The sequence below is a fragment of the Spermophilus citellus genome (assembly GCF_964194105.1).
Source record: "Spermophilus citellus genome assembly, chromosome: 13".
NCBI lineage: Eukaryota > Metazoa > Chordata > Mammalia > Rodentia > Sciuridae > Spermophilus > Spermophilus citellus.
In genome coordinates, this window is record NC_138193.1 from 58,937,011 (window position 1) to 58,960,183 (window position 23,173).

The following is a 23,173-nucleotide window of genomic DNA, read 5'->3' on the forward strand; positions in this document are numbered from 1 at the left end:
AGCCTTTACCTTTGTGGTGTTTGTAGTTAGGATCCATTCAGCTTGAAAATTGTTCTCTAACTCTAGCATTAATAATGTGTACATATATACACAATGCATTTGTATATTTTCATTGAACTCTTATAGTCTCATATATTAAATTTCAGATTCATTAGATCTAAATATTGTTTCTACTCATACATTCCTAATTGAATACACTTATCGATGTCCTAAAACAATTATTTCAGCAATCCATTCTTCTCTAATCATCATTTCAAACTAATTTTTAAATGGCAAATTTAGTATATTTCTACACTTCTAATCTATTCCATTTACTCTTATACCAATTCTCGTGCCAATACTGTATTGTTTTTTTTTAAATATATTTTTTAGTTGTAAATGGATCTTTTATTTTATTTATTTATATGTGGTGCTGAGGATCAAATCCAGGGCCTCACACATGCCAGGCAAGTGCTCTACCACTAAGCCCTGGTACTGTATTGTTTTAAATACACCATTTTTATAATTTGTGTTTATGTATTTTATAACTGATCACCTTGCTGAACTTTCTTACTAAAAATTTACAGTGAAATATCTTGGATTTTTAGATAGAAAGTCAGAATCTGCATATGACTGTCATTTTCTGATTATTTTTCCTTCTCCTATTGCATTATCTAATGACTCTAAAATAATGTTGACAATCAATTGTGTCAAGGGGTATCCTTGTCTGCAGGATTTCATTGTTAGGTACCATTTTAGTTTCAGATATTTACTGTGTAAAACAAACTTTTTCGTGTTCACTAAAAGGAGTGATTTTTTGTTTTGTTTTTATTAGGAGGTATACTGAATTTCATCCAATTCCTTTTTCCATATCTAGATACTTTATCTCCTTTGATATATTAATCAATGAGTTATATAATAATACCTTTTAAAATACTAAACCACTCTTTAATTCCTAAAATAATATTTTAGTATATTGCTCTATTTGATTTGCTCAGATTACATTTAAGATTTTTAGAATATTAATTATTTTTTATTTGCTTGTTTGATCAGCAAATATTTCCTATATTAGACACTAGGGGGAAGAGTAGTGAACAAAATAAACATCCCTAACTCTACAAGCTTCTGAAACAAAGGAGAATATAACTTTATACTGTCAAATGTTATATTAAACTATATTGTCAAATATAATAACTATTCATTATTAAAAAAAACCATACAAAGTAATAGAGCATATGGCATATGGGGAAATCTTACCCTAGTTTAAGACTTGGGAGATGACTTTCTTGAGAAAGGAAATAAGGATGAATAAGTGTAGGGTGAAGAGGGAGCATTCCAGGAAAGAGAGGCTGCAATAGTCAAGAGCTGGGAGAGATCAGGCTATGTTCTAATGGAGGAGAAAAGCCCAACATGTCTGGACCTAACATGACTGGAAGTACAGAGGAACAAGTAAGGGTTAGATATTATAGGATGTGGCAGTTGGGATATGGTTTGAGTGTGTCCTCCAAAGGTGCATATGCTAGAATCTTGATCCCCATTGTGCCAGTGTTGAGGTGGTAAAACCTGTAAAAGATGAGACTTAGGGCCAGGTAGTTAGGTCATGAGGGCACCACCTTGGAAGGAATTAATGCTGGTCTCAAGAATGGGTTGTTATAAAGCAAGGCCACCCCAAGTGCTTGGCCCCTTCTATACATGGTCATTTCCCTTTCTACCAAAGGTTGAACAGATGGAGCTGCCTGAACTTAGACTTCCAGACTCCAAAACTGGGAGCTAAATAAACATCTTTTATTACCTACTCAATACTAGGGATTGAACCCAGGAGTGCTCTTCCACTGAGCTATATTCCCAGCTCTTTTTTTTGGGGGGGGGATTTGGGAGGGGGACAGAATCTTGCTAAGTAGCCCAGGCTGGCCTCAAATGTGGGATCCTCCTGAGTAGCTGTAGTTACGGGCAAGTGACTCCAACCCCAGCCTCTTTTCTTTGTAAAGTACTTACTAACAGGTATCCTGCTATAGCAACACTAAACAAACTAATATGTAAGACCTTCTTCCTAATTTGATTTATCCTATTGTCTATAGGAATTCATTGAAAGTTTTTTTTAATTTATTTTCATTTATATATGACAGTGGAATGTTACAGTTCTTATTACACATATAGAGCACAATTTTTCATATCTCTAGTTGTATACAAAGTATATTCACACCAATTCATGTCTTCATATATGTAATTTGGATAATAATGACCATCACATTCCAGCATCATTTTAACCCAAGCCCCCTCCCTTTCCCTCCAACCCCTCTGCCCTAATAATTTTAAAATCAACTTTGAGATATGATTTACATATGTAAAATGCACCAACTTTAAGTGTACACTTTATGCATGCTTTAACAAAAAGTTCCTACTGTGTGATCATCACCCCAATACAGATACAGAACATTTCTACCACCCTGAAAATTCCTTCATGATCATTGGTATTCAATCCCCTCTATAGCTCTACCTGAGCTTTCTATCTCAATGTGTTACTTTTAACTATTCGCCATTATTATTTGAATAGAAGCATGATGCTGTATCTAAATTATTTCATTTAGTATAATGTTCTTTTTTAAAAAATATTTATTCTTAGGTTTTAGCTAGACACAATATCTTTATTTTACATTTATGTGGTGCTGAGGATCGAACCCAGTGCTTTGTCCATGCTAGGCAAGCACTCTACCACTGAGCTACAACCCCAGCCCTAGTATAATGTTCTTTAGATTCATCTATGTTGAAAGTATCAGTAACGGTTCCTTCTATCACTGAACAATACAAATCACATTGTAATACATTTATACCCTTACTCATAAATGGATATCTGGGTTGTTATCAGTTTTTGGTATGAAAAAATCTGCAATGAATTTGAGTCTTAGTATAAACACGTTTTCATTCCTCTTGAGTTAGTAGTATCTAAGAGAGAACTGCTTAGTCACAGGATAAGTGTATATTTAACTATGTAATATATGAGGATTCTAGTTGATTTATATACTTAAGATATGCCAATATTTTAAATTTGGAAATTCAAAAGACCTGGAAGAGCCAACACAATTTTGTTTTATGATCTGTATTGTAGTCTTTACATCAGAACTACAGATTTGTATTCAGAGGTTTGTTTGTTTGAGGCTGCTGTAATCCCTGTGAATTGTTATATAGATTTTAGAATGAACTTGTGAATTTCTCCAAAAATTGAGATATTAAGTTTATGTTAAATTATAAGTGCTGGGCACTGTGGCTTGCTTGTGGTATCAGCTACTGTGAGGCTAAGGCAGGAAGATTGCCCAAGTCCAGGAGTTTGAGGTCAATGTGAACAAAATAGCAAGAACCAAGACCCTTGAACAAACAAACAAACAAAAGTCAATTTGGGGAGATTTGACATCTTAAGCTTTCTAACTCAGGAGCATAATATCTCTATTTAAATCTTCGTTAATTTTCTGTTTTTAAATCATCTCTGCAAGTTGGATGCGGTGGCTCACGCCTGTAATCCCAGTGGCTCGGGAGGCTGAGGCAGGAAGATTGTGAGTTCAAAGCCAGCCTCAACAAAAAAGAGATGCTAAGCAATTCAGTGAGATCCTGTCTCTAAATAAAAATACAAAATTGGGCTGGAAATGTTGCTTAGTAGTTGAGTGCCCCTGAGTTCCATCCCCGGTACTCACTCCCCAAAAAAAAAACAAAACAAAAAAACTCTGCAATATGTTACAATATTCCCTATCTAGATTTCATATATACTTTGTTAAATTTATCATTAAACAATTCATATTTTTATGCTATTTTAAGTGGAATTATTTTATTTCTAATATGTGGAAATAAAACTGGTTTTTATTGATCTTGAAAACTGAGATTTTGCTAGTCTCATTTATTAATACTCATAATTCTTTTATAGAATCCCTAGGAGTTTGTACATGTACTATATTTCATCTGTTAAAAAAAATGTTTTTCTCCTTTCTTTCCAATCTGTATTCCTTTTACATATGTCCTGATTACAATGAGTAGGACCTTCAATATGATGGTAAATAGAAATGATGAGAGTAGCCAGTCATTCTTGTCCCTTGATTTTAGGGAACAAGAATTCAGTTTTTTAACAGTAAGTATGATGTTGGCTATATCATTTATTTTCAGTCTTTTTATAAGGTTAAGGAAGTTCCTTTCTATTTCTAGTTTACTGAGCATTTTGGCCATGATTCTTTTGAAATGTTTTTGAAGTTTTTCTCTGTCTTTTGAGATTATCACTAGCTGTTTTCCTCTTTTTTTCTGTTACATTAGATTGCATTGCTTTTTCAATGTTAAATAACCTTGAATTTCCACAATAAGTGATTTTAAAAAAAACTTTATTTTATTTATTTATTTATTTATTTATTTATTTATTTATTTATTTATTGTGGTGCTGAGGATCGAATCCAGGGCCTTGCACGGGTGAGGTGAGCGCTCTACTGCTGAGCTATAACCCCAGCCCTAATAAGTGATTCTTGATCATGATATATTTTCTGTATGTCTGGCTGACCTTGATTTGTTAATATTGTTGAGGATTTTTACATCTATGTTACTGAAAGATATTAGTCTATGACTTTCTTTTCTTATAATGTACTTATTTAGTTATATTAGGGTAATGCTAACTGCATGAGTTAGAAAGTGTTTATTCTTGTCTGAGACAGTTTCTGTACAACTGATATTATCCTTTATGTTGGATAGAATTCACCAATGAAGGCATACATTTTACTTTATTTGATAACTTTTAATTACAAATTCAATGTTTAAATTGATATTGATTGGGCCATTCACATTTTATTTCTTGAGTTTTATAATTTGCCTTTAAAGCAATTCATTTCAATTAAATTGTCAAATTTATTGGAATAAAATTGTTTATAATCTTCCACCATCCTTTAATGTCTTCGGCTCTTTAACGAAGTCCACTTTCATTCTTGATCTTTAAACTATCTTTTTTTTTCCTGATAAGTCTAACTAGAAATGTGTCAGTTTTATTGGCCTTTTCAAAATTCTGACTTTTTTCCCACATGCTTCATTCCCCATTTTTCTATTTCATTGTTTTCTGGTTTTATATTTATTTCCTTCTTTTGTTTGCTTTGAAATATTTTAATTGAGACATAACATATATTCAGTGAAATGATCCCTTTATATATTGTAGACTGGCTTTCAATAGATTGGCTATGATGCAGATAAACATATTTCTTTGTATCTTTCCTTTTGGTGACTCATTGAAATTCTTGAACCTATAAAATGCTTTCACCAAATTTGGAGTATTTCTAACCATTATGTTATGAACTATTTTTTTCTACTCCTAAAGGTATAAACTTAAAGACTTTAAATTACAAATTCAATTTTCCAAATACTGGACTATCCATATTTTATTTCTTGAGTCTTTGTACCTTACCTATAAAATTTATTGGCATAAAGTTGTTCATAATAATCCTTTGTTTCTTCTTTCCTTGCAGGACTCCAAATAAACATATGTTGGAAAGCTTGGTATTATCTCACAGGTCTTTGAGGCTGTGTTCAGTTTTCTTCAATTTTTTTAATGGATCCTAAGAGTAGATCATTTTCATTGATGTATCTTTAAGTTCACTGATTCTTTCTCCTGCTATTTCCAGGTTTATATTGTGCTCTAATTTTTTTCTATCATATTTTTCAGTTTTAGAATTTTATTTATATATTTTATAATTTTAATTTCTTAAAATTCATCATCTGTTTGCTCACAGAGACTATGTTTTTCTTTATTTCTTTAAGCATATTTATAACTGCTGGCTTGAAATCTTTGATAAGCCCAACATCTGGCTCCATTTACAGTAAGTTGCTATAGACTGGCTTTCTTCTTGGATGTGGATTGCACCTTCCTATGTCATTAGATGTCTAGTAATTTTTGTCTAAAAACTAAACATTGTGGATAATATTGACTATAGTATTTACTTCATTCTTCTGATTTCAGGTTGAGTGTCTCCTATCTAAAATTATTGGGACTAGAAATATTTCTGAGTTCAGTGTTTAGTTCTTGAAATACTTGCATAGACATTGAGCATTCTTAATCTGAAAAATTTTAAATTTAAAAAAGTCCAAAATTCAAAATCCAAAATTTTTGAGTGTCATATTTTTCCTCAAAATTTTCAAATTTCATAGTTTCCAGATTAAATATGCTCATCCTGTCTTTTTATATTCTAACCAGTAGTAAATAGTTCTGAACTTCAAAACTGTCTTCCTAGCATTATGCAGCAACTATTGTCTGTGCTCAGATTTTTCATCTTCTATTTGCTGCTTTCCTAGCCTGGGCCTTTTTTGTGCCCATAGGATTTAGCAATCAGCCAAAGAATTGAATTTTTATACTGAGTTTTTGGAACTCAATTACCCTACGGTTTCCCTAAATTTCTAGCTCCTCTGCCAGTCCTAGATTCTTTGCTTTGATTCTTCAAGCCAGTAAGGCTCCAACTACTCAGATTTTGAAATACACTTAATTTTTTTAAAGTAAACTCACAAATCTTATTTAGTATAACTTTTACTTTCAAGGATTTGTCTCTTTGCTGATTTATCTTTTTCAGTGAGCCCCCTTCCACTATCCTACACATGTAACTAGCCAGGGATTATGGCAGAGTTACAGGCAGACTTTGGGTTTCATCTTTTCTGCAATTCTTTTACTTTTGGGAATTTCTACCTAAATTTTCAACTTCTCTGTCAGTGTTTTCTGACACTTTCAACAGGTAATACTGCATTTTCTCCTGCCAAGTCCCTAAGGGATTGAGAAGTAACTTTAAGGAATGGGAGAAAGCCCCAAACAAAATTCTTAAGTGGTGCATTTGAGATCTTTTGAGGGTGATCTTTTCTCTGGCTTCTGTCCTACTTATAATCTCTATAAGGAATTCAAATCGTTTTTGTTAACATTTTTGTCAGATTTTATAATATCTATATAGTTTCACCCAACAATTCTATCTCATCATTTCTGTCTTTAAAATCTTGTCAATCTAGTTTCTGATATTGGATAAAAATGGAATGTCAAAAATCACTATAAAGGCTAATGTATAAATTGGAAAGGGAAATAGGCAAAGAACAATTCAAAGGACTTCATAGTCTTGAGTTGTAGGGTTAATGGCTTTACTAAATGAATTAGGAACTTTTTTTTTTATATACGTTAAGCTCTGAAACAATTTATATAGCATAGGTCTAAACTGTTAGCAGAAAGTCTGACAGAATCTGCCCACAAAAGTCAGGACCATGAACAAAAATATTGGGGGAAAATATCTTTAACTTTCAATTTAGTTTAAGATTTTTTGACTTTTGGAAGTTTTATGTAGTCAATATGATATTTTTGTGAGGAAAATATTTATTTCTACAGAATTTTTAAATCTATTTTTAGCCTCTAGGATTATTAAATACCATTGATAGAGTTAAAAGAATGTTAAAATTACATCCTTAAACAAGTTTAGAGCTATTTTCATGGAGTGGCTTTTTGACATTAAGCTTTCAAGTGCTATGAAACTTTAAGAAGTAGCCATGTGTAAAAACCACTCACGGCTAAGTGCTTGTTAATGTTCCGTGTGGAGTTAATTTAGAATTGGAACTAGAAAAGTCTTTTATTTTCTTGTTTTCAAGAAAATATTTCCTCTATAATGATTAGAATGATTTAACTTAATATTTTTCAAACTATTTTCTGAAGTCTCATGGTTTCCTTGAGGTACTTCTTGGCCTCTTGAAAGAAGTAGGGGGCAGGGAGGGCCAACCTCTCTCCCTTATTTAGTCATTACAGGACTTCCTTTTGTATCTTGTGAAGAAAATGAATGAATAGTACTGTAAAATATTTTAAATCACCAATAATTGACTGTTGTGGGTGGCCAACCTGAATATGCAGAACCAAATCTAACAATATTTTTATTTGCATTTTTTAGTTTTATGTAAAATTCTAAACCCCATAGCAAATCCTTTATAAAGTAATGGACAGTATAAATACATAAGTCAAAGTGTTAATCATATAAGATCTAAAATTATTAAAATAGGCTATCAACTATGTAAAAATGATGTTCTCAATTTTAAATAGAAAGAAAAACAAGAAATTTATGTTTCTATATAATGAAAAATTGAAGTAATAATGAGAAAAAAGGATACTTCCTATCTTTAAAAGTCTGATTTTTAAAAAAAATACCAATATTCAATAGAAATATTAATAAAACATGAAAAACACTTTCCATACTCTCACAAGAAATAAAATTAACATTCCTAAAAAATGAAGGTAAAAATAAAACTAGAAAATCTGTTTTTTTAAGTACTTTCCATTGATGTCATAATTATAATAAGGCCTTTTTAAATTTTATTTATTTATTTATTTATTGGTTTGTTTGCTTGCTTATTTATTTATTTATTTTGCCATGCTAAGATTTGAACCCAGGGTGTACATGCTAAGCAAGTGCTCTACCACTGAGATATCCTCCCAGCCCCACAAGGTTTTATTTATTGCTGGTAATATGGTAAAATATGGTAAAATCATGTATATAATATTTCAGAGGAAAAAATGGTGGTAACAACCATAAAAGTTCATTTCTTTTGACCAAATAATTCCATTCCTATTAAGATATACACATAAAATTGATACTTTTTATGGTGAGGAACAATTGATAAATCTAGTATCTGGTGAGTAGTCTAATGTTGATATATCATGATAAAGTCCTATGTCACCATTCAAATTGTTACATTGAATATGTAGTTGGACAACAGATAATTATAATTACCCAATTTTTAATCTTAAAAATAATTGCAACTATAAAATGTATATATGTGGAAGATACTCTGAAGACAAATTGAATCAAAATGTAGGAAATACTACTAACTTTAAAAATTTGCTCAAGAATCTTTACCTAAATTTTCAACTTCTCTGTCAGTGTTTTCTGACACTTTCAACAGATAATACTGCATTTTCTCCTGCCAAGTCCCGAAGGGATTGAGAAGTACCTTTAAGGAATGGGGAAAAGCCACAAACAAAATTCTTAAGTGGTGCATTTGAGACCTTTTGAGGGTGATCTTCTCTCTGGCTTTTCTGAGCCTACTTATTTCATTTCATTTAAAAATATACAACTCCTTTACGATATGGGGGTGCATTTTCAGCCCTCCCAGAATGCCAACCAAAAGAAATCCAACTGGGACTTGCTGGCTTAACTCATATTTCTCTGATCCTAAATTATAGTATTTGAGAATCTGTCTTCAAAAAAAAATAATAACTGTCACATTCTTAAGGGTGGGTTTACAATTTCATACCATGTTAAATTGAAAGTGGTCTCAGAGATCAGATAGTGAAATCCACTTAGTCTGCACACCAAGTTATGTGTGCCTTGGATCACAAGGTAACTCCAGGGGTAGAGAGTATCCTGATGTCTTCCTGACTTGCAGTTCTAATTCTGACATTCTTGACTTTTTCTTGGGCACCCATGCTGATTACATTTCCCTTGATGAACTACATAAATTTAAATAATCTAGGCACTTGATACTTAATCAAATGGATTTACCTGGACATAATCAAGATTTCAGTGCTGACTATAAGAGCATAATGTCTACAATATGGCTTTATGTTTAAGCTTTAAATATTGGTGACTTTAAAATGTACTAGATAGTGTTAGAAGCTATTGAAGTCTCACCACTAGAATTAAAATTCAAACTAAACATTAGAGCTGCTGACTTGATCAGAAAACTTCTGGGTTTTTTTTTTTTGTCATTTTTCTTATAATCAGCCTATTACAGATCAGCTACAAATAGATTGCCAAATCTCACACTAACAGCTGTGCAATCATTATTTGGAATAATTAATTATCAATCATCTGCTTCTCCTAGATGTAAAAATATACATAAGAACCTCAGCTTTACTTCTGAGGCTCAGGATGGTCTGGGGTTGTGGCTCAGTGGCAAAGTGCTGAGGCACAGGGTTCGATCCTCAGCACCACATAAAAATAAATAAACAAAATAAAATTATTGCATCCATCTATATCTGAGGCTAAGGATTTGTGAGTTATAGTAACAAGGGTCTCCAATCTTTTAGCAGATGCTTGGTTAGGCAAGCAAAACTTATGTTAAGTAATGACACCTTTCTCTTAATGACGAAGTCTAAATCTTTCTTATACTAAAACAAAACCTCATGCTTTATTAATTCAAAAGAATATAGAAACTCTTGCTTTTTACAGATCCAGTTAGGAAGAGTTCTGAATCAGGCCTTTCTAAACTGAATTAATCTCCCCCGAACCTCCGTCTTGTGTTCTGTTTACACTTAAAGCTGAAGAAGTAGGAAACCATCCTGCTAAGACCAGAGGCCCAAGAAGGAATAGCAACCTCTGGAAGTTATAGCTTTAGTTCCCCCAACCCATATTGGCTCCAGAGAATTGGGGAGTTCTCCTCTCCTGACCCGTTAGTCCTTGGAAGAGAAGGGTTAGTCTCACATGTGACAGCCTCCTTCACACTTTCCCAGTGCAGTGCCTGTTAAGTGAAAGGATGAATAACTTAAAAATAGCTCATTGCATGGGGCTGGGATTGTGGCTCAGTGGTAGAGCATTTGCCTAACATGTGTGAAGCACTTGTTTCGAGTAAAGGTCCATTGACAACTAAAAAAAAATTTTTTAAAAAATAGCTTATTGGCCCTCTGAGGCTTCATTACAATTCTGACAATTTTAGCATTTGTATTTCTGCTTCAAATTAATATTTCACTTCAACTCCTTTTTAAAAAATATCTTGGGTTGTAGATGAACACAATATCTCTTATTCGTTTGTTTGTTTGTTTATTTATTTTTATGTGGTGCTAAAGATCTAACCCAGTGCCTCACACGTATTAGGCAAGCAATCTACCACCAGCACCCTCACATCAACTCTATAAAACATGCTACTCTTGTCAGTCTTGCTTAGGAATCTAAAGTTCTTATAAAGTAATTTTTTATTTTAAAATCATTGAATGAATTATGCTGAGATAATTGGCTATGTGAGGGAAACATTACTATTTTTCTTTTCTGATACCACACTCCAAAACATATTTCAGATGGAAAAAGCCAACTTTTTAAAAACTCTTAACTGAAAAGAATTAATTTAAGCTTTAAAAAATCATGGAAGAAATCGAAAGGTAAACGTTGAAAACTTTGATCATACATAACATGAAATTTCTGTCATGGATCATAGAACTCATAAATGTAAAGGGTGATTTAGATTAAAATGCCAATGATGATTAGTAAAATAAATTATTGATAACATGTAGTCTCCTGAATCATGTTACCTTGATCTAACATGACCCATACACACTGTGCTACCTTAATGTCATTCCACAGTCCATTGTCACCCACTGAAGCAGTGAGTGGCCTCCAAAGCCAGGTATTAGATGCTCTCTAATGGCAGTGAACTCAAATAATTCCAGAGGCCCTGGTACTTGAAGCTAATAAAGCAATATCCAGGTCTGATAACTTTCAGCACCCACTTCCAATAGTAGTGTTGAACCAAGCTTGGTGGTGCACACTTGTAATCACAGCAGCCTGGGAGGCTGAGGCAGGAGGGTGATAAATTTATAGCCAGTCTCAGCAACTTAGCAAGGCACTAAGCAACTCAGCAAGGCCCTATCTCAAAATAAAATATAAAGAGTTGGGAATATGGCTCAGTGGTTGAGCACCACTGGGTTCAATCCCTGGTACCACAAAATAAAAATAAATAAAAAGAGAAGTATTGACTTGTGTTTTAATGTGACCAATTCCCCCATTTGGTGCTTCCTAGAAGAGAGTCCAGGTAGAAATTCTGTCCACACAAATATCATATTCCTTTGTGTTGGCCCCCTGTAGTGGGAAACTGGTGAGTGTTTGGAGGTATGAGGCAGGGAGAGATATGAGGTTGTTGTGAGGTTGAGTGTGTGATGAAGGGAGGTAGCCTTATGCATGCATGCCCCAAAATGTCAGTTAACATGCCAGCTCTTTGGTTTAGTATTTGGCAAGAGTGTGACCTTGTTATTAAAAAAAAAAAAAAAAGGTAGGCATGGTGGTACACACCTGTAATCCCAGCCACTGGAGAGGCTGAGGCAAGAGAATCATGAGTTCAAAGCCAGTCTCAGGAACCATGAGGCACTAAGCAACTCAGTGAGACCCTGTCTCTAAATAAAATACAAAATAGCTGGGGATGGGGCTCAGTGTTCAAGTACCCCTGAGTTCAATCACTGATACAAAAAAAAAATTATAAACCAGTGAGAAAAAAAATAGCCATAGCCTATGAAAAACAGAAAAATGAACAAAAACTCAAGATAGGTTAATAAATATGAATGGCCAAGAAATATATGAAAATAGTTGGATTTCAATATTGGTAAAAAAATACAAATAGGGAAGTATTTATATTAACCTATAAAATTGGCAAAATAATACCAACCGTTCATGGCTAATATTTGTTTACAAAATAGTGATTTTTATAAACTGATATTTTATCCTGAAATCTTACTAAATGCACTTATTCTAGTAGCTTTTTGTTAGATTGCCTGGTGTTTTCTGAAGACATAGTTAGACAATTTTACTTCCCTCCTTTTTTTTTCTGACTCTTATCTTAAAGACACTGACTAGGACCTCCAATAAAGAGTGAATAGGGGTGGTAAGAGCATATACCCTTGCCTTATTTCTGATCTTACATGGAAGGGACTTAATGTCTTACCATTTAGGAGGAAGTTAGCTACTGATTTTTTTTCAATGCCTTTTAATAAGGTTGAAGAATTTACCTTCCATTTCTACTTTGCTGAGAATAGAATTAATGTTGCATTGTCAGAACCCTTTCTACATCTGATATGATCATAGTAATGTGTCACTTAATGATGGGAATACATTCTGATAAATGCATCATTAGGCAATTTCATCATTGTGCAAGCATCATGGAGTATACTTAAACTAAGAAACCGATTATATAACTAGGCAATGTAATCTTATGGGACCACCATCATATTTGCAGTCCATCATTGATTAAAATAAAGTTGTGCAATACATGATTTATGTATAGTTTTTCTCCTTTATTTGGTTAGGTAATATGGCAGTTTTTCAAATATTGAACCATCCTTGAATTCCAAAGATGAAAACTTTTTGGTCCTGATATGTTATCCAATTATATGTTGCTGGGTTTGATTTACTAATATTTTAAGCAAATAGAAATTATAAGCACATTTTTATAAAAGTCCATGAAATTGTTTTTTTGTCTGTAATTTTCCTTTATTTCTAGTATCTTTGTCAGGTTTTGGTATTAGGGTAATTTTGGCCTCATAAAATGAAATGAGAGCCAGGCACAGTGGTGCATCCCTGGAATTCCAGCAGCTCTGGAAGCTGAGGCAGGAGGATTGGCAGTTTAAGGTCAGCCTCAGCAACTTAGCAAGGTTTTAAGCAACTTAAGATTTTCCTAATTAAAGTCTATGGTATCTGTAATGATGATGTCCTTTTTTTTTTCATTCCTGATATATTTCTTTTCTTCCTCAGTTTTGTTATGGGTTTATCAAATTTGAGGACTTTTTCTTTAAAAAAAATTTAGCTTCATTGATTTTTCCCCCCTCTATAATTCTTTCATTGCTGGTTCATTGATTTCTGCTCTTTATTTCCTTTCTTCTTGCCATTTTATAATCACTAGACAGGCTAAAATTAAAAGGTCTGGCTATGCTAGGTATTGGAGATGATGTTTAGAAACTGTCATATTACTGGGAGAAATATAAAATGGCACAATCACATGAGACTAAACTTTAAACTTTTTTAAAAATCTGTTTAGATAAGAGAAATAAAAAACATTTTCAAAAATAAAACTCCAAGCAGTACACGAATGGAGTAGTTTGAAATCCAGTGGGAATTGATAGGTCACATCACACTAAAAATCATAGATGAGTATTGATACTCAGTTTGTTTAAAATAAAGCAACATCATGTTTCTATCAATATAATTGTTATTGTTTTGTCCAAGTCAGTGGGCTGTTGAGTGGATCTTGTTCTTTATGAATTTTACATGTCTAGAAGTGGGTGACATGATGAATGGAAAGAAGTTCTCTGAGGATTCTGTGACAATTTGTTATAAGACCATGGAAAGTATTTGACATGAGCTCTTCTGATTTTTCATTGTAATGGAGGGCTACTAAAGAGTCTCCTTTCCTTGGAACTGGATATATTCTATTGCACATTTGTTATGAAATAAAAAGGTGACTAGACTTGCAACTTGTAGAACACCATGGCAAATGCAATGCCCATTGTCCATAACAATGTTCTACACACATTCTATATGTGACAATTCATGTAAGTTCTCAGGGAGAAAAAAAGGAAAAGCCCTTTTGCTTATGTAAATAGTTTGGTACATTAATAATAGCTTCTAATTAAGAATTAGGGGACAAAGTTTGTTGACCTGCACTTATCATGAAGTAGCTTTGAAGTCTAGACCCAAAGCAAATTTCTTAACCTCCCTGAATCTGGTTTTTTGGTTTCTGTTTTTGTTTTGTTTTGTTTTTCATTCATAAAATGAAGTTAACAAAGTCAGGCCCAAGATTGAAGTGGAATGATATAAGCAGAAGATTGTATAAAGAATGCTATTCAAAGGTTCAGATTGTAGCTCAGGGGTGGAGCACTTGCCTTACACATGTGAGGCACTGGGTTCAAACCTTAGCACCACATAAAAATAAATAAAATAAAGATATTTTGTCCATTCACAACTAAAATGAAAAATATTTTTTTAAAAAAGAAAAAAGAATGCTACTCAAGAAATTCATTTGATTAGACAAAGGGGAATGAAGGGAAGGGGGGATGAGAATAGGAAAGACAGTAGAATGAATGAGAACATAACTTTCCTTTGTTCATATGTGAATACACGACCAGTAAAACTCCATGTTGTATACATATGTCAAAATACACTCTACTGTCATGTATACCTAAAAATAACATATAAAAAAGTACTATAAAAATGTTGTTCAACTGCACAGAACTATACTAGATTATAATTTGCATCACCCAGGAGGCTGCCTGGGTAGATTTCCTTGAAAGGGACAGATGGGTTAGGAGGGAGTGGAGAGCCTGTGTAGGTGCTTCTGTTCTTTAAGAAGAATGTCAGCTTTTGAGACCCCATCTGTTCTTTGCCAGATTAGAAGAAATTCTGAGCTAAGAAGTAAGAGGTCTAGGAGGTAGAACTCCAAAAGAAAAAATAGGAAGAAAGTCAACGGGAAGTGTGAACAACTAAGGCACAGGAAAGGGGAAGGCAGATCTATAGTGAACAACAGTTAAGTTTACTTTCACATAACCTTGAACCTAACACTAATAAACTAGAAACCAAAACTGAAATATAAGTAATGAAATAGCCCACATCTTTTGCTATGACCATTGTTGTCAATGTATTTCTATTTTGGTTTCTTGTGTGACAGGTATTTTTTCTATTGAGACTTCCTGGTATTAAGGTTTTTTCAGATGTAAGTGTAGTGCCTTCAGTTTTTTTCTTACCTGTGGTCATGATTGTTTTGTTTTTTCCCAGCCAACTTTATTTTAAAAAGGATCTCAGCATTGTTTCTCTCACTTTCCTAGCATATTTCAGACTGCTGGTTTTTAAAAGATTAACTGGTATTTGCAAAATGTTTATAATAAAATATTTTATTATAAAATATATAATTTAAGCTGGGGTCACTGTAATCCCAGTGATTTAGGAGGCTGAGTCAGGAGGATTGAAGTTTGAGGCTGGCCTGAACTCAGTGAGACCCTGTCTCAAAATAAAAATGGTTGGAGATGTAGCTCAGTGGTAGAGCAACCCTGGGTTCAATCTCCAATTCTTAGTATCCCCAACACACACAAAATATGTATAGGTATATACATAATTTATAAGATACTTTTATAATTTTTTTTTCTTGGTACCAGAGATTGAACTTAGGGCACTGAGTCACATCCCAGCCCTATTCTGTATTTTATTTAGAGACAGGGTCTCTCTGAGTTGCTTAGTGCCTTGCTTTTGCTGAAGCTGGCTTTGAATTTGCAATCTTCCTGCCTTAGCCATCCGATCCGCTGGGATTACAGGTGTGTGCCACCATGCCCAAACTATAATATAAAATTCTAATTTTATTGAATTTTAAACATCAGTCCCATTTAAAATTGCAGTGCCTTGTTCTGATTAAAATTATTATTAAACCTGTAAATGGGTCGAGTGCGAATTTGTGAAGATGAATCCTTTAACTAAAGTGAAGCTGATCAACGAGCTGAACAAGCGAGAGGTCCAGCTTGGGGTGGCGGAAAAGGTGTCCTGGCACTCCGAGTACAAAGACAGCACCTGGATCTTTCTGGGAGGGCTTCCTTATGAACTGACTGAAGGAGACATCATCTGTGTGTTCTCACAACATGAGGAGATTGTTAACATTAATCTTGTGCGAGACAAGAAGACTGGGAAATCCAAAGGGTTTTGTTTCCTCTGCTATGAAGACCAAAGGAGCACAGTTCTGGCTGTTGACAATTTTAATGGGATCAAGATAAAAGGAAGAACTATTTGTGTGGATCATGTGTCTAACCATCAGGCTCCTAAGGACTCAGAAGAAGCAGATGATGTGACCAAAGAACTCCAGGAGAAGGGCTGTGGGGCTAAGACCCCCTCATCGAGTTCATCTGAGAGTTTAGAAGATGACAGACCCACAAAAAAGCACAAAAAAGAGAAAAAGGAAAAAAAGAAAAGAAAGACAAAGAGAAGACTGACAGGGAGGTAAAAGCAGAGCAGCCATCTTCTTCATCTCTCGGAAGCAAGACAATAAAAGAAAAGGATGACCCTGCCCCTAAGAAACACAGCGGTAAGAACTCAGAGAAGGTTCAGAAGTCTGAATCAAGAGAGGGACAGAAGCACTACCCACGCTCCCCTGATGTCAAGACTTCCTGCCATGTTAGAGCAGAGGGCCCAGAGAGGGAGCTCAAGAAGGAGAAACCCAAGGATGAGCACAAGCCCTCAAGCAAGAAGGAGGCAAGAGAAGACAAGAATAGGAATAAGGATAGAGGGCGAAGCTCAGACACACATTCTAGCCGTCACAGTGGGCATTCTGAAGGGTGGAGTCACAGGAGTAGAAGCAGGAGCCATGGGCATTCTGGAAGGCGGAGTCACAGAAGTAGAAGTAGTAGTCAAGATAAATCCCGTCGACATAAAAGGGCCCAGCACTCCCGGGAGCGGGAGACTTCCAATCCCAGTGAGCATAGGCGATACTGAAGCCTGTTCCAACTGCCCGGTTAATTGAAAAATGAATTGTTTTTAAAAAACGTAATCAGATTCAGTTCTGCTGTTAATATTCCCATATATAAAATCTCTGTGACTGAGTTCTTTTAATCCCTTCATAGTAGATTTGTTAAGAAAGTTGTAATTTCAACAGCCAGTTATCCCAAATTTTTTGGTACTGTCCATTGTCCCTGGGAATATACTTGGTACTTCATCAGAGTATGTGCCCTGAATTTTAGTTCATAAATATTAACCTATAGACCCCAATTTGAGGTGAAATTGCCAGAAAGGGAGAATACCAGATAATTCTATAAATGTATTGTTTGCGGTAGGTATTTAGAGCCCAGGAATATAGGACCACCTCAGAAGCACATGGAATTATATAAAACTATATATAACTATTTAGCTATTGTGAATTGACTGCTATAAACATTGATGTGGCTGTGTCACTCTAATATGTTGATTTTAAGTCCTGTGGGTATAAACCTAGGGTTGGGATAGCTGGGTCAAATGGTGGTTCCATTCCACATTTTCTGAGGTATCTCCATACTGCTTTCCAGTGTAGTTGGTGCCAATTTGCAGGCCTACCAGCAATGTATGAGTGTGCCTTTTCCCCTACATCCTCACCAACATTTATTATTGTGGCTTTATAGGGATTGGTAGGATTCCTAAAATTAGCCAGTTCCCTCCCCAGCTTTTCCTTGAAAACCAGTTTTTAAATACTTTTTTCTAATTTTTATTTTTGTGATCGATATATCTCTGCATCTTTTTCCTTACCATTTATTTATTTATTTATTTGTATTAAGATGAAATTCACATAACATGAAAAATGAACTATTTTAAACAATTCAGTGGCATTTGGCACATTCACAGGGTTGTACAATCGCCAGCTCTGTCTAGTTCCAAAACATTTTTAGTACCCCCAAATGAAACCTTTTACCCATTAAGCAATAACTCTTCATTCCCTCCCTTTCCCAGTCCTTGGCAGCCATAAGTCTGCTTTCTGTTTCTATGAATTTACCTCTTCTGTCTATTTGAAGTGAAACCATGTAACAGTGGTGCTTTGTGTCTGTCTTCTTTCACGTAGTATAATGTTTTCAAGGTTTAGCCATATCATAGCATGTGTCAGTACTTCATATTTTTTTTTTTTCGAGATGGGATCTTCCTGTGTTGTCTAGGCTGATCTCTTAATTCATGGGCTTAAGTGATTCTCTCACCTCAGCCTCCCAGGTTCCTGGGATTGCAGGTGTGTACCACCATGCCTGGCTCACACTTCATTCCTTTTTATGGCTGCATAATATCCCATTGTATAGATATATCACATTTTGTTTATGGATGGATTTTTGAGTTGTTTGTACCTTTTGGCTAGTCAGTTTCCTTTTTGTGTTCCAGTTATATAAGGCTTCCTTCTGGGCCTACTTCACTTCAAGTAGCAGTTCTTGCTGCAATGGGAACACTTGTCAGTCCTGGTGGTCTTAGCAGTTCCTTCTCATTGTTAGTCTTAGTTTTCTTATCAGTCCTTATCAGTTCCTTGGGAGGAACAGGTTCACAGGATCTTTAATACTTGTGCTCCATTGTTAAAATTGAATTTCTCTTTTTTGAAATCCTGAGCTCATTTTCAACTTCTTTCTTTTCTTTTTTTAAAAATTCTTGTTTTTAGATATATACATGACAGCAGAGTGTATTTTGACATAGTGTACATACATGGAGTACAACCCATTCTAATTAGGATCCCATTCTTATGATGGTACATAATGTGGAGTTAGAGTGGTCATGTATTCATTTATGAGCAAAGGAAAGTTATGTCTGATTCATTCTGTCTTTCCTATTCCCTTACCCCTTCCCTTTCCTTCATTCCCCTTTATCTAATGCAATGAACTTCTGTTCTTCTGCTCCCTACCCTCCCTTTGGTTAATATCTACATTTCAGAGAGAACATTCAGACTCTGGTTTTCTGGGATTGGCTTATTTCACTTAGCATGATATGCTCCAGTTCATCCATTTACTGCCAAATGCCATAATTTCATTCTTCTTTAAGGCTGAGTAATATTCCATTGTGTATATATGCCACATTTTCTTTATTCATTCATCTATTGAGGGGCATCTAGGTTGGTTACGTAGTTTAGCTATTGTAAATGGAGTTGCTATAAACATTGATGTGGCTGCATCACTATAGTATACTGATACTAAGTCCTTTGTGTATAAACCGAGGAGTGGGATAGCTGGATCCAATGGTGGTTCCATTCCACGTTTTCTGAGGAATCTCCATACTGCTTTCCAGAGTGCTTGCACCAATTTTTAGTCCCATCATCAATGTACGAGTGTGCCTTTCCCCCCATATCCTCATCAACATTAATTGTTACTTGTATTCTTCATAATTGCTGTTCTGACTGGGGTGAGATGGAATCTCACTGTAGTTTTGATTTGCATTTCTGTAATTGCTAGAGATGTTGAACATTTTTTCATAGGAAACAATTAAGAATGTGAACAGAGAGCCTACAGAATGGGAAAAAAAATCTTTGCTACCTGTACGTCAGATGGAGCATTAATCTCCATGGTATGCAAAGAACTCAAACAACATAACACCAAAAAAAAAATAATAACTCAGTTAATAAATGGGCAAAGAACTGAATAGGCCCTTCACAGAAGAAGAAACACAAGTGGTTGAAATTGAATTTCTGACCCTGCAAAAAGGGAGGATCAGAGCTTTAATATGTACTTAGATTATCCTGTGTGTTAGTTTGGGTAGGTCCTTGATTATCTGTGCAGGAGATTGTGGTGGGATTGAAATTCCCATAAAGAAGAATAGAGAGGGAGCTGGAGGAGTGTGGGAAAGCTGTCAGACTATGGTGTTAGGTGTGATGTCTGAAGAAGAGAGTGGAAGAAGGATGTTTAGGAAAATTCTTGTAATGCAGGTAGAAGAAAGTTCCAGCAAGACCAATGGTGGGTTGTTGAGCTAAAGTCACCTTTTAGAAAAGTCCTGCAGGATCAGACCTGATAAATAGTAGTCCTTGCTATTTGCCTCTGTCTCTGCCATTGTGTCTATTTTGTTCATGTGCCCATAGTGCCTGGTCTGTGTTAGCCAGTGACAAAGGCCTATGCAGTTGACTGAATCATTTTGTCTTGTTGTTTTAAAATGTGACAGAATTGAATCACACAGTTGTGAGGGCTTGATTAGGTAAGCCTGAAATTCATAAGGTCAGAGTTGACATTGTAGTCCTTAGGCAGAATTTTACCAGGGGAACAGTTTTTACTGTTAAGGCTTTCAGCTGATTAGATGAGACCCACTCAACTCATCAGGGGTAATCTTAAGATCAGTTGATGGTAGATGTTAATCACATCTATAAAATATCTTCCCAGCAACACCTAGATTTAGTGTTTTGAACAACTGGGAGCTATAGCCAGCCTAAGACAAATTAATACAAACTAATCATCATAATTTACCATCTTGTCCAAGCGTGGCGTTCAGTTTTAGACATTTCTACTTGGCTTTCCTCATTGGGACAGCTGTTCCTCGACAGGCAATGGAACCCTTGTGGGGCTTATTCCAACTACCAAAACGATTCCAGTTATATACTTGGGTCTAGGAAATGACCACTGAGTAAATCAGTAGGCTCACTATGAGCCCTATTTGAGTCACTCAGAACTTAGTTGTTAGTTGGCCTCAATAAATCCTCAGTTTAACGGGCACTGTGATGATGCTTCCAGTCTCTAGGTATCAGTCAACTTAGGTTCTCAGTGCACTGTACATCAAAATGTTGGAATATTCTTCCCCCAGGGTACATACATTCAAGTAAGTGGCTATAGGTTCCTTTGGGGAAGTTTAGGGAAGTCATTGCGTACCATTGTCCTCCCCAGGAACCCAGATACCTCTTTCCAGATCTAAAATGGGCTGAAGAAGTCTGGGAGTTGATTAAGAAATTATAAATTTTTATTAGAGGAAAAGTACTCAGGCTCCTGTTCTTCCACTCTTTTTCAGCCTCTAGATACTAAGTAACACCTTTGTTTGGCTGTTGGTATTGCTCTTGGGGATACCATGTTCCTTTAGCCATTTCCAGACTGCCTGAAAATAAAGCCCTCCTGGCTACCCATCAGACCTTGTAGTTACAGTATTTGTGGCCTCCCTGAGTCTGGTGCTTAAGTGCATCTACCTACTCTCTGTTCCTCTGGAGCCCCTTTATTCCCTTGGATGTTAGAGTCCACCTCTGAGGGTTTCCCTCTGTCCTCTTTGACTTGCAGCAGAGGCTACCCTGACCTTAGGCATGCTAGTGCCCTTGTCACCAGTACATTCCTGATGGCCCTTGTTTTCTCTGACCCCTCTGTGGAGCACTGTCATATGATAGGGTTTTTGATCACATAGTCCCTCCACTCCAGTATACCCTTTTCTTTTGACTTTTTCTTTCTGTGCTGTTTTCCAAGGCAGCTAAGGCCACTATTTTTTTCAGCATTGGCCATTACTTTTACCAGCCTTCCAGGAGCCACCTAGAGGCTGCTTGCCTACTGTGGTCTTTGCCAGGGGGTTAAATCGTGAATCCTGAGAAAGTGCTTCCAAGTCTGAAATCTTGCTTTTCTGGCCTTCTTGATATAGCATCCTTGAAATCCAAACCTAGTGCTTTCTTGTTGGTGTGTGTCAGCTGATTCTAGTAGCTTGCTGGTATGTATGCTCTAACTTAATAAGCCCAGTATTTTGCAGCCAGGCTATGTTGGGATTAAACCCTACTCATCCCCTTAATAATCAGGAGAGGCTGAATTCAGCTCCTCTGAGGGGTACATTAGTTCTAGGCTTTGGGAATTAGTTTGTAGCCTCTTCTGGTGCAGGGGAAGGGCTATATAATATGATATAGCACTAGAGAAGAACATAGTGGTTGCAGGATCAGTACCCTCAGGGATGTCTGGTTGAGTGTTCCCATCCCATATTTCAAGGTGCTAGCACACCTGAAAGGCCATTCCCCTAGGCCATCTCCATAGAAATTGTTAGCAGTGGACTGCCATCCTATGTCATAGGTTATTTGTGCTCAATATCCCACTCACAACAGTGTCCAGAACCCCATCTTACCATGGCCTGTTTTCCTATTTCACTGGCACCAGTTGTGCTAGTTTGGCCTCTCTGAGAAGCAGATGTGAAGATGGGATTAGACATAAGAGATTAAGGAAAACCGAAGGAAATGGGGAGGAAGCTGGGAAGAGCCTGGATGCAGGTCTAACCCTTGTGGATGAGATTGAAGTTAGGAGGGATGATAGAAAGAGCCTTGAACTGTGTGGTTCTAAGACCTTTTCAGGCAAAGAAATGTGTCTGTTGGGAGAGGCTGTGTACCTAGACCCTGAGCACACCTTCATGTTATTGGCTGGCTTAGACTGAAAGCTTATCCATCTCCTAATACTGAGCTATTGCTGCAGTCATGTAGGCAACTAAGTATGACAAGGTGATCACAGTGTGAGTACTATTTAAACTTGCTTTCCAGGGGAGGGATACTGGTTTGTTTGCTCATTACACAAAAAGTCCCAAGTCCTTGACCCCAGATTCCTCAGCTGTAATCCAACCCCCCACATATGTTGCATTCATCTGAGCCTATTGCATTGCCCTGGTACTTGGGAGCAGGTACATCTGAGCCTATTGCATTGCCCTGGTACAGTTGGAGAAGCTATGTGGATGTTCATAGTGTTCACTGTGTTTTAATAAACTCTTGTTCTAAACAACAACAAAAAAAAACTGTAAATGTCTTATTGAATTATAAAATCAAATTCCAATTTATTCATATCACCATTTCTCTATTGTTGACAAGGTTTGTAATATTTTCATTAGAGTGTACATATTCTTAGTAAAATTTATAAACTCTCATTTGGGCATTTATATGTATTAATTTTTGAAGGATGATAAACCCAACTCACCATATAAAAATCTGGATTAAAGAAGTATCTTTTTTTTTTTCAAGGAAAATTTCTTGTAGCAGGGCCCTGGGACAGGGGTGGAAGGTGATATCAGGATTGAGCCCAGGGCCT

The 23,173-nt window shown here is 35.6% G+C and overlaps 2 protein-coding genes and 1 pseudogene across 5 annotated transcripts in view; 2 read left to right on the forward strand and 1 right to left on the reverse strand.

Annotated features, from left to right (window-relative positions):
- PLEK (pleckstrin) overlaps nt 1-23,173 on the reverse strand; it is a 138,031-nt gene that overhangs the window by 76,545 nt on the left and 38,313 nt on the right. The window contains exon 3 of one of the 2 annotated variants that reach the window (XM_081265356.1): nt 10,391-10,461. The exons of the other annotated variant lie outside the window; for it this stretch is intronic. The gene's annotated coding sequence lies outside the window, so the exon portion shown is untranslated. The remainder of the gene's footprint in view (nt 1-10,390; nt 10,462-23,173) is intronic. 2 annotated transcript variants of the gene reach the window in all.
- The window catches only part of CNRIP1 (cannabinoid receptor interacting protein 1), a 32,362-nt gene that overhangs the window by 4,895 nt on the left and 4,294 nt on the right, over nt 1-23,173 (forward strand). The gene's annotated exons all lie outside the window — the stretch shown is intronic.
- Nucleotides 15,871-17,776, forward strand: LOC308632696 (RNA-binding motif protein, X-linked 2-like; annotated as a pseudogene). Its single transcript has one exon. The product of its transcript is annotated as an RNA-binding motif protein, X-linked 2-like (transcript).